The following is a 13,472-nucleotide window of genomic DNA, read 5'->3' as shown; positions in this document are numbered from 1 at the left end:
CTTGCTCAGACTTGATCTTGCCGATGGGTCGAGCCTCCATCCACTTGGAGAATTTGTCGATTGCCACCAACAAGTGGGTGAAGCCCCCGGGCGCCTTCTGCAGCGGGCCAACGAGGTCCAGTCCCCACACTGCGAACGACCACGTGATGGGGATGGTCTGTAGAGCGTGGGCCGGGAGGTGCGTCTTCCGGGCGTAGAACTGGCAACCCTCGCACGTCCGCACGACGTCGGTAGCATCGGCGACCGCGGTGGGCCAGTAAAAGTCTTGACGAAATGCGTTACCCACTAGAGTGCGCGGTGCGGCATGGTGACCGCAGATGCCAGCATGGATGTCCCGGATTAGTTCCTTGCCCTCGGGAATCGGGATGCAGCGTTGCAAGACGCCCGAGGGACTGCGCTTGTATAGCTCTCTGTCGATCATGACGAAAGACTTGGCTCGCCTGGCGACGCGTCTCACCTATGCGCGATCTGAGGGTAGCACCCCTCGGTTAATCCAGTCGAGGTATTGGTCGCGCCAGTCTTGCAAAAGTAGAGCCTCGTCGATCTCCATTGCTTCGGCCTCGTCCATGGAGGAGGTCTCAAAATCAGTGTCCATGGGCTCGGCCTCATCCGCCAAGGGATTCCCGCCGGGGGGCTTGGCATTCGAGGGGACCGATTCTGCCGGATCCTTGAAATCGATGGAGGGCTTGGTGATGTCGCGAGTAAAGATGTTCGGGGGGACGGTGGTTCGCCCTGATGCGATCTTGGCTAACTCGTCGGCATCCTCGTTGTACTTGCACGGGACGTGGTTGAGTTCTAGGCCGTCGAACTTGTCTTCGAGGTGGCGTATTGCGTTGTAGTATGCCTCCATTTTTGGGTCGTGACATCTAGACTCCTTCATCACTTGGTCGATGACGAGCTGAGAATCACCGCGTACGTCGAGGCGCTTGACGCCAAGCTCAATGGCGATGCGGAGGCCACTGAGGAGGGCCTCGTACTCCATGCATGTGTTCTCCGAGGGGTGAGATGAAGAGGATGCCGGCGCCGGCGCTAGTTTTCATCATCGACCCATCGAAGTACATGGTCCAACATTCAGCTTGGATTTGCGACGGGGGCAGTTGAGTGTCCGTCCACTCAGAGACGAAGTCGACCAAGATTTGGGACTTGATCGCTTTGCGAGGGGCATAGGTGAGAGTTTCTCCCATCAGCTCCACGGACCACTTGGCAATTCTACCCTCGGCTTCCCTGTTGTGGACTATCTCTCCCAGGGGGAAAGATGAGACCACGGTGACGGGATGAGCCTCGAAGTAGTGGCGCAGCTTGCGCCGAGCCAGGACCACCGCATATAGCAGCTTCTGGATCTGTGGATAGCATGTCTTGGTTTCAGACAACACTTCGCTGATGTAGTACACCGGCTGTTGGACAGGCAGAGCATGGCCCTCCTCTTGTCGTTCGACGACGATCGCCGCGCTGACCACTTGGGTCGTCGCAGCTACGTACAGGTAGAGGGGCTCGCCGTCTATGGGTGGTGTGAGAATGGGGGCATGAGTGAGCGATGCCTTCAGCCTGTCGAGGGCTTCTTGAGCCTCGGGGGTCCACTTGAAGCGTTCAGTTTTCCTCAAGAGTCGATACAGAGTCAAGCCTTTCTCGCCGAGGCGCGAGATGAATCGACTAAGGGATGCCAGGCATCCCATGACCCTCTGTACCCCCTTTAGGTCTCGGATCGGTCCCATCCGAGTGATGGCCGAGACTTTCTCAGGGTTGGGTTCAATGCCCCGCTGGGAGACAATGAAGCCCAAGAGCATGCCTCGAGGGACTCCAAACACGCACTTCTCGAGGTTGCGTTTTACCCCCTTAGCCCTTAGGCAATCGAACGCGATCCTGAGATCGGCGACCAGGTCGTCCGCCTTCCTAGATTTTACGATGATGTCATCGACATATGCCTTTACGTTCTGCCCGATATGGTCCCCGAATACGTGGAGCATACACCGCTGGTATGTAGCTCCGGTGTTTCTGAGGCCAAAAGGCATCGTGACGTAGCAGTACATGCCGAAAGGTGTGATAAAAGAGGTCGCGAGCTGGTCGGACTCTTTCATCTTGATTTGGTGGTAACTGGAATAAGTATCAAGAAAGGATAAAAGTTCGCATCCTGCAGTTGAATCAACGATTTGATCAATACGCGGCAAAGGAAAGGGAACCTTCGGACATGCTTTATTTAAACTAGTGTAGTCTACGCACATCCTCCAATTTCCATTCTTTTTTTTACTAATACAGGATTAGCTAGCCACTCGGGATGGAACACCTCCTTGATGAATCCGGCCGCCAGAAGTTTCTACAGCTCCTCGCCGATCGCCCGGCGCTTGAGCTCGTTGAAGGGTCGCAGGCGCTGCTTCACCGGCTTGGAGTTGGGTCGGATGTCAAAGGAGTGCTTGGCGACCTCCCTCGGTATGCCAGGCATGTCCGAGGGGCTCCACACAAAGATATCTGCATTGGCGCGGAGAAAGTCGACGAGCACCACTTCCTATTTGCTGTCGAGGGTGGCGCTGACCTGCAATGCCTTGTCGTCGGGGTGATCCGGGTTGAGGGGCACCTTCTTGATACCTTCAGCGGGTTCGAAGCTGCTCGCGTGCCGATGCGTGGAGTCCAAGGCCTCGCTTGCCATCTTGTCGAGGGTGGCTGCGAGGGCCTCGTCCTCCGCTTGAGCCTCCGCATGCTCGACGCACTCGACGTCACACTCGTAGGCGTGCTCGAACGAGGAGCCGACTGTGATGACACCCTTTGGACTCGGCATCTTCAGTTTGAGATAGGTGTAGTTGGGGATGGCCATGAACTTGGCATACCAGGGACGGCCAAGGATGGCATGGTAGGCTCCCCGAAACCCCACCACCTCGAAGGTGAGCACTTCCTTGCGGAAGTTGGCTGCTGTGCCGAAGCAGACAGGTAGGTCGATCTGGTCGAGGGGTTGGACTCCCTTCCCCGGTGCAACACCATGGAATGGCAACTTGCTGGGCGGAGCTTGTTCAATCCAATCCCCATAAGCTCCAAGGTGTGGGCGTACATGATGTTGAGGTTGCTGCCTCCGTCCATGAGCACCTTGGAGAAGCGGGTGTTGCCGATGATGGGGTCGAGAACAAGTGGATATCGTCCCGGGTGCGGGACGTAGTCAGGGTGGTCCTCGCGGCCGAAGGAAATGGTGTCCTCCGACCAGTCGAGGTTGGATGGCGTGGCCTTGGTGACGGAGAAGACTTCCCGGCGCTCACGCTTGCGCTGCCGAGAGGTCATGTTCGTCGTCGGCCCTCCGAAGATGAAAAAGGCGTTCTCCACCGGGGGGAACTCGTCGTCTCCACCTTTGTCGCCAGCATCCTTCTTCTTGTCCTCGTCGCGATGCGCGACACGATTGTAGTACTTCCGGAGCATCTCGCACTGCTCGAGGGTGTGGTTGACCGAGCCCTTGTGGTAAGGGCACGGCTTCTTGAGCATGTCATCGAATAGGCCGCCACCGCCTCGAGGGGGGGCCTCGAGGTCCTTTGCGATCCGGGGCAGCGACGAAGGCCTCGTCGGAGTCCTCCGCCTGTCCCGGTCCATGCTGGTTCAGTGGGGGCGGCTTCTTTCCTTTCTTCCCCGCTTTTGCTTTTTGGCGGGGGTGTTGGTCTTGGCGTTGCTGCCCTCTACGGGCGCATCTTCATTGCGCTTGTTTGCCTTGTCATCAAAGATGGCACCAACTGCCTCCTCGCCGGCGGCGTAGTTGGTGGCGGCATCGAACAGCTCGTTAGTATTGGCGGGACAGCTTCGCGCAAGCTCGTGCACCAGGTTCCTGCACGTCGTGCCTTTGAGGAAGGCGTTGATGACCTCGATGTTGGTGACGCTGGGGAGCTCGGTGCATTGCTTGAAGAAGCGCCGCACGTAGTCGCGCAGGGACTCATTGGGCTTCTGCCGACACCCTTTGATGTCCCAGGAGTTCCCAGGGCACACATAAGTGCCCTGAAAGTTGCCTACGAAGATCTTGACTAGGTCGGCCCAGTCGTGGATCTGGTCCGCAGGCAAGTACTCGAGCCACGTTCTTGTGGCGTCAGCGAGGTGAAGGGGGAGGTTGCGGATGATGACAGCATCATCTGTCGCACTGCCCAGCTGACATGCTAGGCGATAGTCGTTGAGCCAGACCGCGGGATCGGTCTCTCCCGAGTACTTGACGAGGGTGGTGGGCTGTCGAAAGCATGGGGGGAAGGGAGTGGTACGAATCTCCCGGCTGAACACACGGGTGCCCGGAGGCTCCGGTGACTCGCCCCTGTCGTGCTCGGGGTCGAAGCGACCACCCCGTCGAGGGGTGTACTTCCTGCCATTGATGCTGTTGCGGGCGTCGCCATCACCGGCATGTCCGCGCGTGTCGTGGAGTCGCTCCCTTGCGGGAGTCTTTCCAATGCGGTCGCGCACCGAGGGTGCTTTCGCACCGTCCGCTACGGCTGCCTTTTCCTTCCTTCCTGGTGGAGTTTGCAACGAAACCTCGTGGTCCTACTCTGCAGTCCCACCGGCCTGCTTCGGGACTGTCGAGCGCATGCGAGATGCAGAGCTCTCGGCCTGCTGCACAGCAGCCTGCTGGATGAGCACCTGTGCCTCGCGGTGCAGGTTGCGACCCGAAGTCGTCGATGGCTCGGGCATTGCTTGGAGTAGGTTGGCCGCAACGACAAGTTTTTCGCCGGCCGTTTTCAGTTCCGGAGGTTTGTCGACGTTGTCGTCGGCTAGAATCCGCTCCCGAGCAGCGCGTCCCACCACCTGGGCACACACGCCATGCGCGGTGCACTACTGCTCGAGTGCGGTGCGCAGCTCCTGTATCCGCCGACGCTGCTCGTCGAGCTTGGCTTGAAGCTCCTTGAGTTGCGCCAGCTGTGCCTGCCGCGCCGCCGAGCTTGACGAAGAAGAAGGGGTCGCGACAGGCACCACCTCTTGGTTTGCCTGCATGTCCGCTCCGCCGTTCCCATCATTGTGGCAGAACCGCCTAAATTATCCCGGCTCAAGTGCGTAAACCATCACCATAAAGGCAACATTAGCTTAAACGCACTTCAAACGGAACAATTTTTGGTCTGTCGGGTAACGTCCCGATACAACCACCGATTCTCGGATCGAACAAGCATACCCCGCACGAAGGCGAGTTCAGAGATATTACAACCACAATTTTACAACACAGGCTTATTAAAGATTACAAACCAGTTCAAAAGATTATTACAAGACCAACTTAAGTAATACAGTTATACAAAACATAAGAGTAAGTTCAGAGTTTAAACAGCGGAAGGTAAAACACGACGGCTACAACTCGCCGCAAAAAAAATGGTACCAAGCCAGCCCAAGCAAGGTATCACTCGTCATAGTTATTGCCGGCCGAAGACGTATCCCACTCTACGGACCAGCCAGGAGGCAACGAGCAAGGATAGGTCAAGCTAGCGATCTGATCCTCAAAACTCATACCTGAAAAAGGGTTTCAACAGCAAGGCTGAGTATTCTAATACTCAGCAAGACTTAACCGACAACGGGTATAAGTAGCCCACCTTAGCTAGACTATGCAAGGCTTTGTAAGGCTCTGTCTTTCCTTTGCTGAAAAGCAATAAAGAGTAGGTCCTTACTTTCAACTTTTAGCTTCAAGATTCTAGTTGATTAACCATCCTATGTAAGCATCTACTAACCAAACATGGTGGAACTTCTAAGCAAACATCAAGATTAATAAGAATATTGTTGCTCTTATTACTCTGTGTGGCAAAGAGATCAAGCAGTCTCATTTCATCGTGAGAGGCGGACGATTCTGAATCGAAATTCAACCTTGCAAGGGTAACCTAGCACACACGTCTGGAATACCGTCGGGTCATTCCCAAACAACCGTTAACCTTTCTTTCCGGCTTGTGGATAGTGCCACTCTCCCCGACTACAGGGCTCCAAGGCCGAACCTTGTCCCTAGAAGTCGTAGTGTTGCGCAACATATAATAAAACCTATCCCTACTGAGAGAGTGGGAGGTATATCCACTCCCCGGTCCAATCGGCTACTAGGCTTGCCGCGTACCATATTTACGGCATGTGACTAGTACTTTCAAAAACTTAACCAGCACTACCACACACCGCGACCTTAGCAAGTTCATCAACACAGACGGGGTCTCACATGAGATCATGATATCGAACACAACCCCGTCCGTCATCCTTATATTGATAACAGAAAGTAAACAAGCAATTTCTATAAAGCTCGCGAGTGACAGGCAATCACTCGACTTTTACCGGTCCTATAAGCTTAGCAGATAGTCGAACTCAGGTCTAGTGTTTAGTACATAGGTTCCTAGGATCATGCATCTAGGGTTTCAATTCAAATCCTAAGAACTGTAAATGCACAAGTAAGTAATAACAGTAAATGATAATAATTTGAAATATAGGTTATGTCCGGGGCTTGCCTTCTCGGTAGTTGCTAACTATTTCAGCGCTAGGCTCTTCCGAACTTTGGTTCGGGGCTTCAGTTAGTTCCGCAGTGTTTACTTGAGCGTCGAGATCACCTCCGTCAGACTCCGGAATCAACTCGTACGTCCCGTCCGACAAAGTAGTCGTATCTATATGTAATGTAAGGACAATATTAAAAACACACATGGGCAAATGTTTATAGAGTAGTTAAATACTAAATTTAGCTACACAAGGCATCATGATCAACAGCACAAAAGAAGTTAACTAACTTCATAAAATGAGTGGTGGTGATTTACTATACCACTAAGTCATGGTTTGTAAATAAATCAACAAATCAGAGTACAAATAGTAATAAAATTCTACAAAAATTACCCTAAATAGAACATTAACATACTAAGCTACCCTGCAAAAATCATGCCAAGACATGTAACCATTTAATCACAACAAATCATTTATGCAGGCAACACCTAGCACAAGCTTGAATTATACAGATCAAACTAGAGCAAAACAGAAGCTCAAAATTTAACAGGAGATCTACACAGGGATTAACTAGCTACTGTGAATTTTTCATGATTTTATCTACACAGGATTAATTCTGAGAAAATAAACAAAACAGACATCAGTTTAGCAAGATTAAACTTTAGCTCCTGTTCTAGTCATGAACTAAAGCTCAAACTTCCTGATCAAGCTAATATACTCCATATGAACACTCAGGAATATTTTCAGGATTTTACACTAACAGAAACTATTTATCATAAATAAAGTATACTAAACAAGGATTAAATCAAATAAAAAGCTATAACAAAGAACTGATCATGAAATTTTTATATCAAAGCTAGTGTAACAAGAGTAAACTACCACCAAAATTTCAAAGCAATAACAGCTTTCAAGTATCACATAAGAAAAAGATTAAAGAACTAGTATTTATACACCTAGTAACACAAAACAAAATCTACAGCAAAAACTTGCAACTAAAGCCTAACATATTATGGTTCTACTGCATAGAGCTCTCCAAGAGGATTCCAAAACATTAAGATTTGCTATTTTACGAATTTTATACGAATTGATATTGAATTTCAAAGTTCACTGAAAAACATTACAAAGCAGTCCTTAGTGGCACTATTCAAATGAGTCATAGTCTATTCACATAACCCCCTGGCGTTTCTCTAATTCTAACAAACAAGTCCCCGGCCGAGTCAGAGCAGGGGGCGGTGGTTTGACCGGCCAAAACCGGCGACGGCGATCACCGGCGGCGAGGGTGGGGTTGGGGGAAACGGAGAGCAGGCCAGGGCGGACCTCCTGGTGTACTTGGCGCGTCGGGAGAGGGTTGGAGGAGGGCGGTCGGCGATGGACGGCGGCTAGCGGGCTCGGAGCACGGCGGCGGGATGGCTCCGGTGAGGTTTGGGCGAGGGGAAAAGGCCTGGGAGCTGCGCGAGGTCGAGGCGGTGCTAAAAGTGGGGGCTGTAGGGGTGGAGCGGGTCTGGGTTGGCGGCTCTGCGGCGAGGTGGAGCTCGCCGGGGTTCAAGCAGGGCGGCGGCGGTGTTCTGCGGCGTGGAAGCGAGGGGAGAGGAAATGGACGAGCGAAATCGACCTCTGGGGTTTAAGTAGAGCTTAAGCGCTCGCTAGAAAAGGGCGGCGTGCTCTGCAGCGGCCGTTCCACGGCGGCGTCGCGGTGGCGGCCGTCGGGGAGATTCTGGGCGCGGCGGGGGTGCGTGGCGAGGGGTGGAGGCTCCAGCGCGAGGCAACAGGAGGGGGAGGAGCTCGCCCGCGACGCGTGGGAGCCAGCGCACGGCGAATTAATGGCCGGGAAGGCCGGGAAGGCGCTCCACGGCGGGTGACGGGCGGCGCTGTCGGCGGCGAGAGAGAAAACAGAGCAGGGGGTGGAGGTGGAAGAAAAGGTTCGTTTTGCAATTACCAAAAGTTCCAGGGACCCCACTGTAAAACAGCGATAACTTTTAAACCAAAGCTCAAATGAAAAAGTGCCCAACATGAAAGTTGTTCAATTTTTCAAGAGCTACAACTTTGATGTTGTGCAAAAATTTATTTGACCAAAGGATAGAGAGCTAAATTTGAAAACACAAGAGGGATTTTAAACTCTAGGAATTTTGTCTTTTTCAATGCAAAATCACTTCAAATGTAGACTTACAAGCAAAAAGACTACCATGCATTAAATGCACTGAAGTTTTGCACAAACACCCTCCACTAAAACTATAATTACACAACCTATTCAACACAACTGCAAAAAGGACCTTGCATAAAATCATAATTACACATATAACCTTTCATAATTACAAAAAGATCCTTTTTAAGTAATTCAAGCACATGATGCATAGCAAACCTACCCAATTACTGTGCAGACACTTAATTAATTACTGTGTAAACACCCGGGGTGTTACAATCATTGCCCGGGGCGTTGTCATTCTGTCCGTCCGCGAGCTCGGCCATGAAGCACTCCCGAGTGGGATCGTAATCCCCCTCGCTGGAGTCCTCGGGGCAGGTGAGGCAGTAAGCCGCCGCAAGCTGGAACAACCGGAAAGCATCAAGGTCTCAGACCCCGGAGTAGTCCTCGGCCTCCTTGGTCGTGAAGTTATCCATGAAGAAGTTGATGTCGTCGGCGATCGAGCCCGCCGTCTCGCAGTAGGAGTCGTCAGGAGATGACGCGATGAGGTTGCGGATCGAGAGGAGGTGATGACCCAGCAGATCCTCATACTCGGTGAAGTTGGTGCTGGATGAAGAGGCATAGGTGGCAGTGTTGCGCATCCCGAAGGGAAAGGGCGATGGCGCAGTCGCGCCCTCCCTGGGAGGCACTGGGGCTACTATTGATGAAGGTGTCGGCGCAGATGGCGCCGAGGCACGTGATGACGAAGTGGTGGCTCCGTCGGCCGCGACGCTGAGCTGTGACATGCCAACCTCAACCCACGTAGGGGAGCTGAGGCGTGCCGCCCTGCGCCGCTCCATGCGCGCTTGTCGCGAGCGCTGGCCCGAGCGCTTGTTGTGCTGGGCTGGTGACGTCGGAGCGTCGGGGTTGCGTCTGGGCGAGAGGAGCTCCATGAGGTAACCATTGCCGGTTGCCCTGAACTCAAGACTCCCGAACCAAATCACGTATCCCGCTGGGAGCGGATCCGAGGCGCCCATGGGAAATGAGTGGGACCTGCTCGCCATCCCTGGAGATCAAATGGGAACAAAAGAGAAATGTCACGCAGCAGACTCCTACCTGGCGCACCAACTGTCGGCGTCCTGACCCGGCGGTCCGGACCCAACTAGTGATGATGTTGCGTGTTTCGCGTCCCAGATGTTGATGCAAGAGGCAACACAGTAACGCACGGGTTTATCCTGGTTCCGACCGTGGGGTCGTACGTCCAGCAAAGGGGTGTGCGAGAGCACTGTACTGTTTTGCACCGGGAGTGCCTGTAGTAGGGGGTACAAGCGAGGCGAGAGAGGGAGGGAAGCTCCCAGATCTCTGCTAGAGGAGGAGTTGATTGAGGCGAGTGCCAATATCGGGGCTCAGAAGAGCGTTTGGGCTTTGTAAGCAGTGCTGAGTATTGTGTTCTACCGGATGGATCGATCCCCCAAGACAAAGCCCGCCTCCTCCTTTTATAGACACAAGGAGGGGCGGTGTACATGTATAGGAGATCGTGGAAGTCGTCGTCTTCTCCCCGAATCGCGGGGGCGCAGTGGCCGAGCACTGTGGAAAGTATACTGTGGGGTATGGCGTCTGGCGTGGCAGTTGTCTTGGGCGTCGTCCTTGGCCTTGCGGAGATCGCGCCGGCGTCCTTGTAGCTCCAGCGGGCGGCGTGGTCGTTGCTATAGAGGGTACCGTCCTCCAATCGTGGCGTGGCGACGTTCCGAGGGTCCTGCAGGCCAGAGTCTTGCACTGGTCAAGGCCGGAGCTGCTTCCGAGGGTCGTGCCCATGCCGTTCGAGGGCTCCGCGGAGGGGAAAGTTTGAAGGAGGTATAGAGAGTTGGCAGCACAGTGGCTGGAGCAGTGCCGAGCACGTCTTGCACAGCGTCATAGGTTCCCACAGTATCGCCACAGCGCCCGGAATGGCGGAGCAGTGACCGGAGTTGGCGGACAAGACTCCGGTCACAGCCACTGTGGGGAATGGCGGCCTGACGCCGTCCGACCCGGGCGCTGCTGAGGAGTGGTTGGCGTTTAATGCCTCCGTACGGCGGGCGGGTGAGCGGAAGGGCCGTTTGTCCTTCCTGTCAAGGGGTGGCATCGAGCGAGGCGGAGACGCGGGGCGCGGTCGAAGGTCTCAGCGGGGAGCCCTCGAGCGAGGCGGAGATCGCCCCGCGGGTTCGAGTGGGGTGCGGATGGGCCGCACTGTGTATGTGGGCTGCGTATTGGGCTTCTTTGAGTCCTTTCCTTTCTTCCAGATTGGAAGGAGGCTTTAGGCCTTCGTAGGCCCGGTTGCCTAACATGTGTTTGCGTTTTTTAGTCCCATGACTAGGGTGTCCATAATCATGGTACCCGACAAAAAGAATCGTGTGCGTGGGCATAACGAAAGAAAGAAAAGAATATATTTTCCTTCCAAACACAAACCTTGTGCGTGTGGATAAGGAAGGAAAAAATAAATCATGTGCGTGTGCATAAGGAAATAAGAAAAGAAAAGAAACAAAGGAATATTTTCCTGCCAAACTTACTTTTCCTTCCTCACATTTATTTTCCATTGAGCAATAATATTAATTTTTTATTTCAAAAATAATACATGTCTTTATTTTTCTTTCATAAAACAATGATGTCAATTATTATCCTTCTAAAACAAATATCGACGCGAATTATGGGTGAGTGCATGAAAAGGAAAGTAGAGAGTGACAAAGGAAAGTAATATGCGGGTACAAGAGGTGGGTAGATGAATGCTTGGTGTAAAAAGTATTAGGATTTTGGTGGAAATATTTTCTTTCTATCAATTTCGTGGGTGTACATCCTTTTTCGTCAAACCTTTGGCTTGACAAGTGGGACCTCCGTGAGGGGTACGGTGGGCCTAATCTTAGTGAAAAAAAATTTCAATTATTTCAACTTTTATAATATAAATATAGATACTTTGGCTGCGGATAAGCATGGAGAGGCAACAACTTGGGGGCCAGGCCACACCCAGTGTTTTCTCGCAATGGCATAGCAGTACCACCGCCCCCCCCCCCTATGGCAAGTAGAGGGAGGAGTAGGACGATGCCGATGGAAAGGGGAAAGGGAGCTCCCTCCCTGATTTCCCTGCCCTGCAAAAAAAAAATTCTTCGCTATCTCGCTTTTTGCCCTTCTGATGAAAACATGGCTGTGGCTTTGCCTGCTACCAATCTACCACCTGCAGGTGCAGCCGAGCAGGTCCGATCCGCCCTCCATATTCTCGGGGGCGGCAGGGTACAATGGTTTTTTTTTTTGAAGGAAGGCAGGGTACAATGTTGAGCTCGTGCATATTAGAATATTCCATGCTACGCATACCATCATAAGAATTAATCATCAGCTAATGGACGAACTCCGGTATAAGAATTAATCGTCAGTTAATGCCTTAATGGTGAACAAAAACCTTATTAAAAGCTTGCAGGATGTTACATTGCGCAGCCCATTGGAAGACGAAAAAGAATAATGGATGTTACATTAAAATGACGCAGCTGTAAGGTGGATGAGTACAAGTAGATAATTGAAAAAAGTTATTGAAACCGTGGCCACGTGTATAGTTTTTTTAGGATCAAACGAATATAATGTTTACCTTTGTGTAAGGGTTTATTCATTGGTCAATAATTTACCATGAAAAGTTTTTGAGTTTTCTTTTCAATAAAAAGCAATGGGTAATAAACATTAATCTTCTACACCAAGATGGTGAGTCTTTAGATGATATACAGCACATAGCCACCGACAACGACCTCAAGGACCCGTACAAATAATAGTGCATAAGTGAGAGGACCACAAATCCAGCTAATGGAATGCACCAAAGCACGTAAATCTGCCTGAATATATGCTTATTACACCTTTTGTGTTTTTATAGACATTCTTGATACCATATGTTACCAATCAAAAGAAATTAAGCTGCCACCACACTAAAAAGACCAATGTAAACTACATTCGTACCATGCTCATGGAAGCACAAACCACCTTTGATTTTTTTGGACAGATGGAGAAACTACGGCGGGAAACACAAAACTTCCCCGGTTTTTTGATAGATGAAAACCCTTTACTACCATCTTTATTCACCCGAAAATAATTGACCAGTCTCTAAACAAGAAGGGTAAAAAGTTGAGCCGACATTAAATAAATAATTTTATTCACCTCATGGCTTATACCATGTCTACAGAAACACTATTCGCTTTCTATCCTTTTCGGCGGACAGAAAGTCCCATACTCTCAAATACGCCAACACTCAGAAAACTTTTCTAATAAAAATGGTGCAAAAAAAGTTGGTGCATTCCAGCTTATTTATGGATTATTGTGCGAAAATGAAGCAGCTCACCCTCATCACACCTCCCACCGATAATATATGCCAGAACCATTTTGGTATCGATAATATATGCCAGAACCATTTTGGCGTAGGCCATATCTTCTCGAATAACCTTACAGATAAAACCACACACTTTCAGGCGCCGCATTCGATCCCTTTCCAGCTCCAGCCGCCACCGCTGGCTCGCGGCTCGCAAAGAGTGCTTTAGCCCGGCCACTACGGATAAAACCACATACTTTCAGGCGCCGCATGCGATCACTTTCCAGCTCCATCCGCCATCACGCCTCAAAAAGAGTGGTTCGCGGCCATTACAGATAAAACCACGCATTTTTTCAGACACCACGTGCGATCACTTTCTAGCTCCAGCCGCCGTCCCCGCTCACCAAGAGCGGTTTAGCGACCATTGAAACAAAGAAACACCAATAATTCTAAAAATCACAATAAACAAAACCGCTCTTATACAATAATAAAACAGCGACAGCTGCAGATGGTAATATACAGTTTGGGTTGTATATATAGCCGTGGGGCCGGAGCGAGGAAGCATACCCCAGTTGCAGTGGTGCCCTCTCTAGGTCTCCCCCTCCCTTCCCCCAGTTCCCCTTCCCGTCGTCCTCCCGTCCGGCCGTCCCC

Source organism: Panicum virgatum, chromosome 4K (genome assembly GCF_016808335.1).
Source record: "Panicum virgatum strain AP13 chromosome 4K, P.virgatum_v5, whole genome shotgun sequence".
Classification (NCBI taxonomy): domain Eukaryota; kingdom Viridiplantae; phylum Streptophyta; class Magnoliopsida; order Poales; family Poaceae; genus Panicum; species Panicum virgatum.
This window is presented reverse-complemented; position numbering follows the sequence as displayed.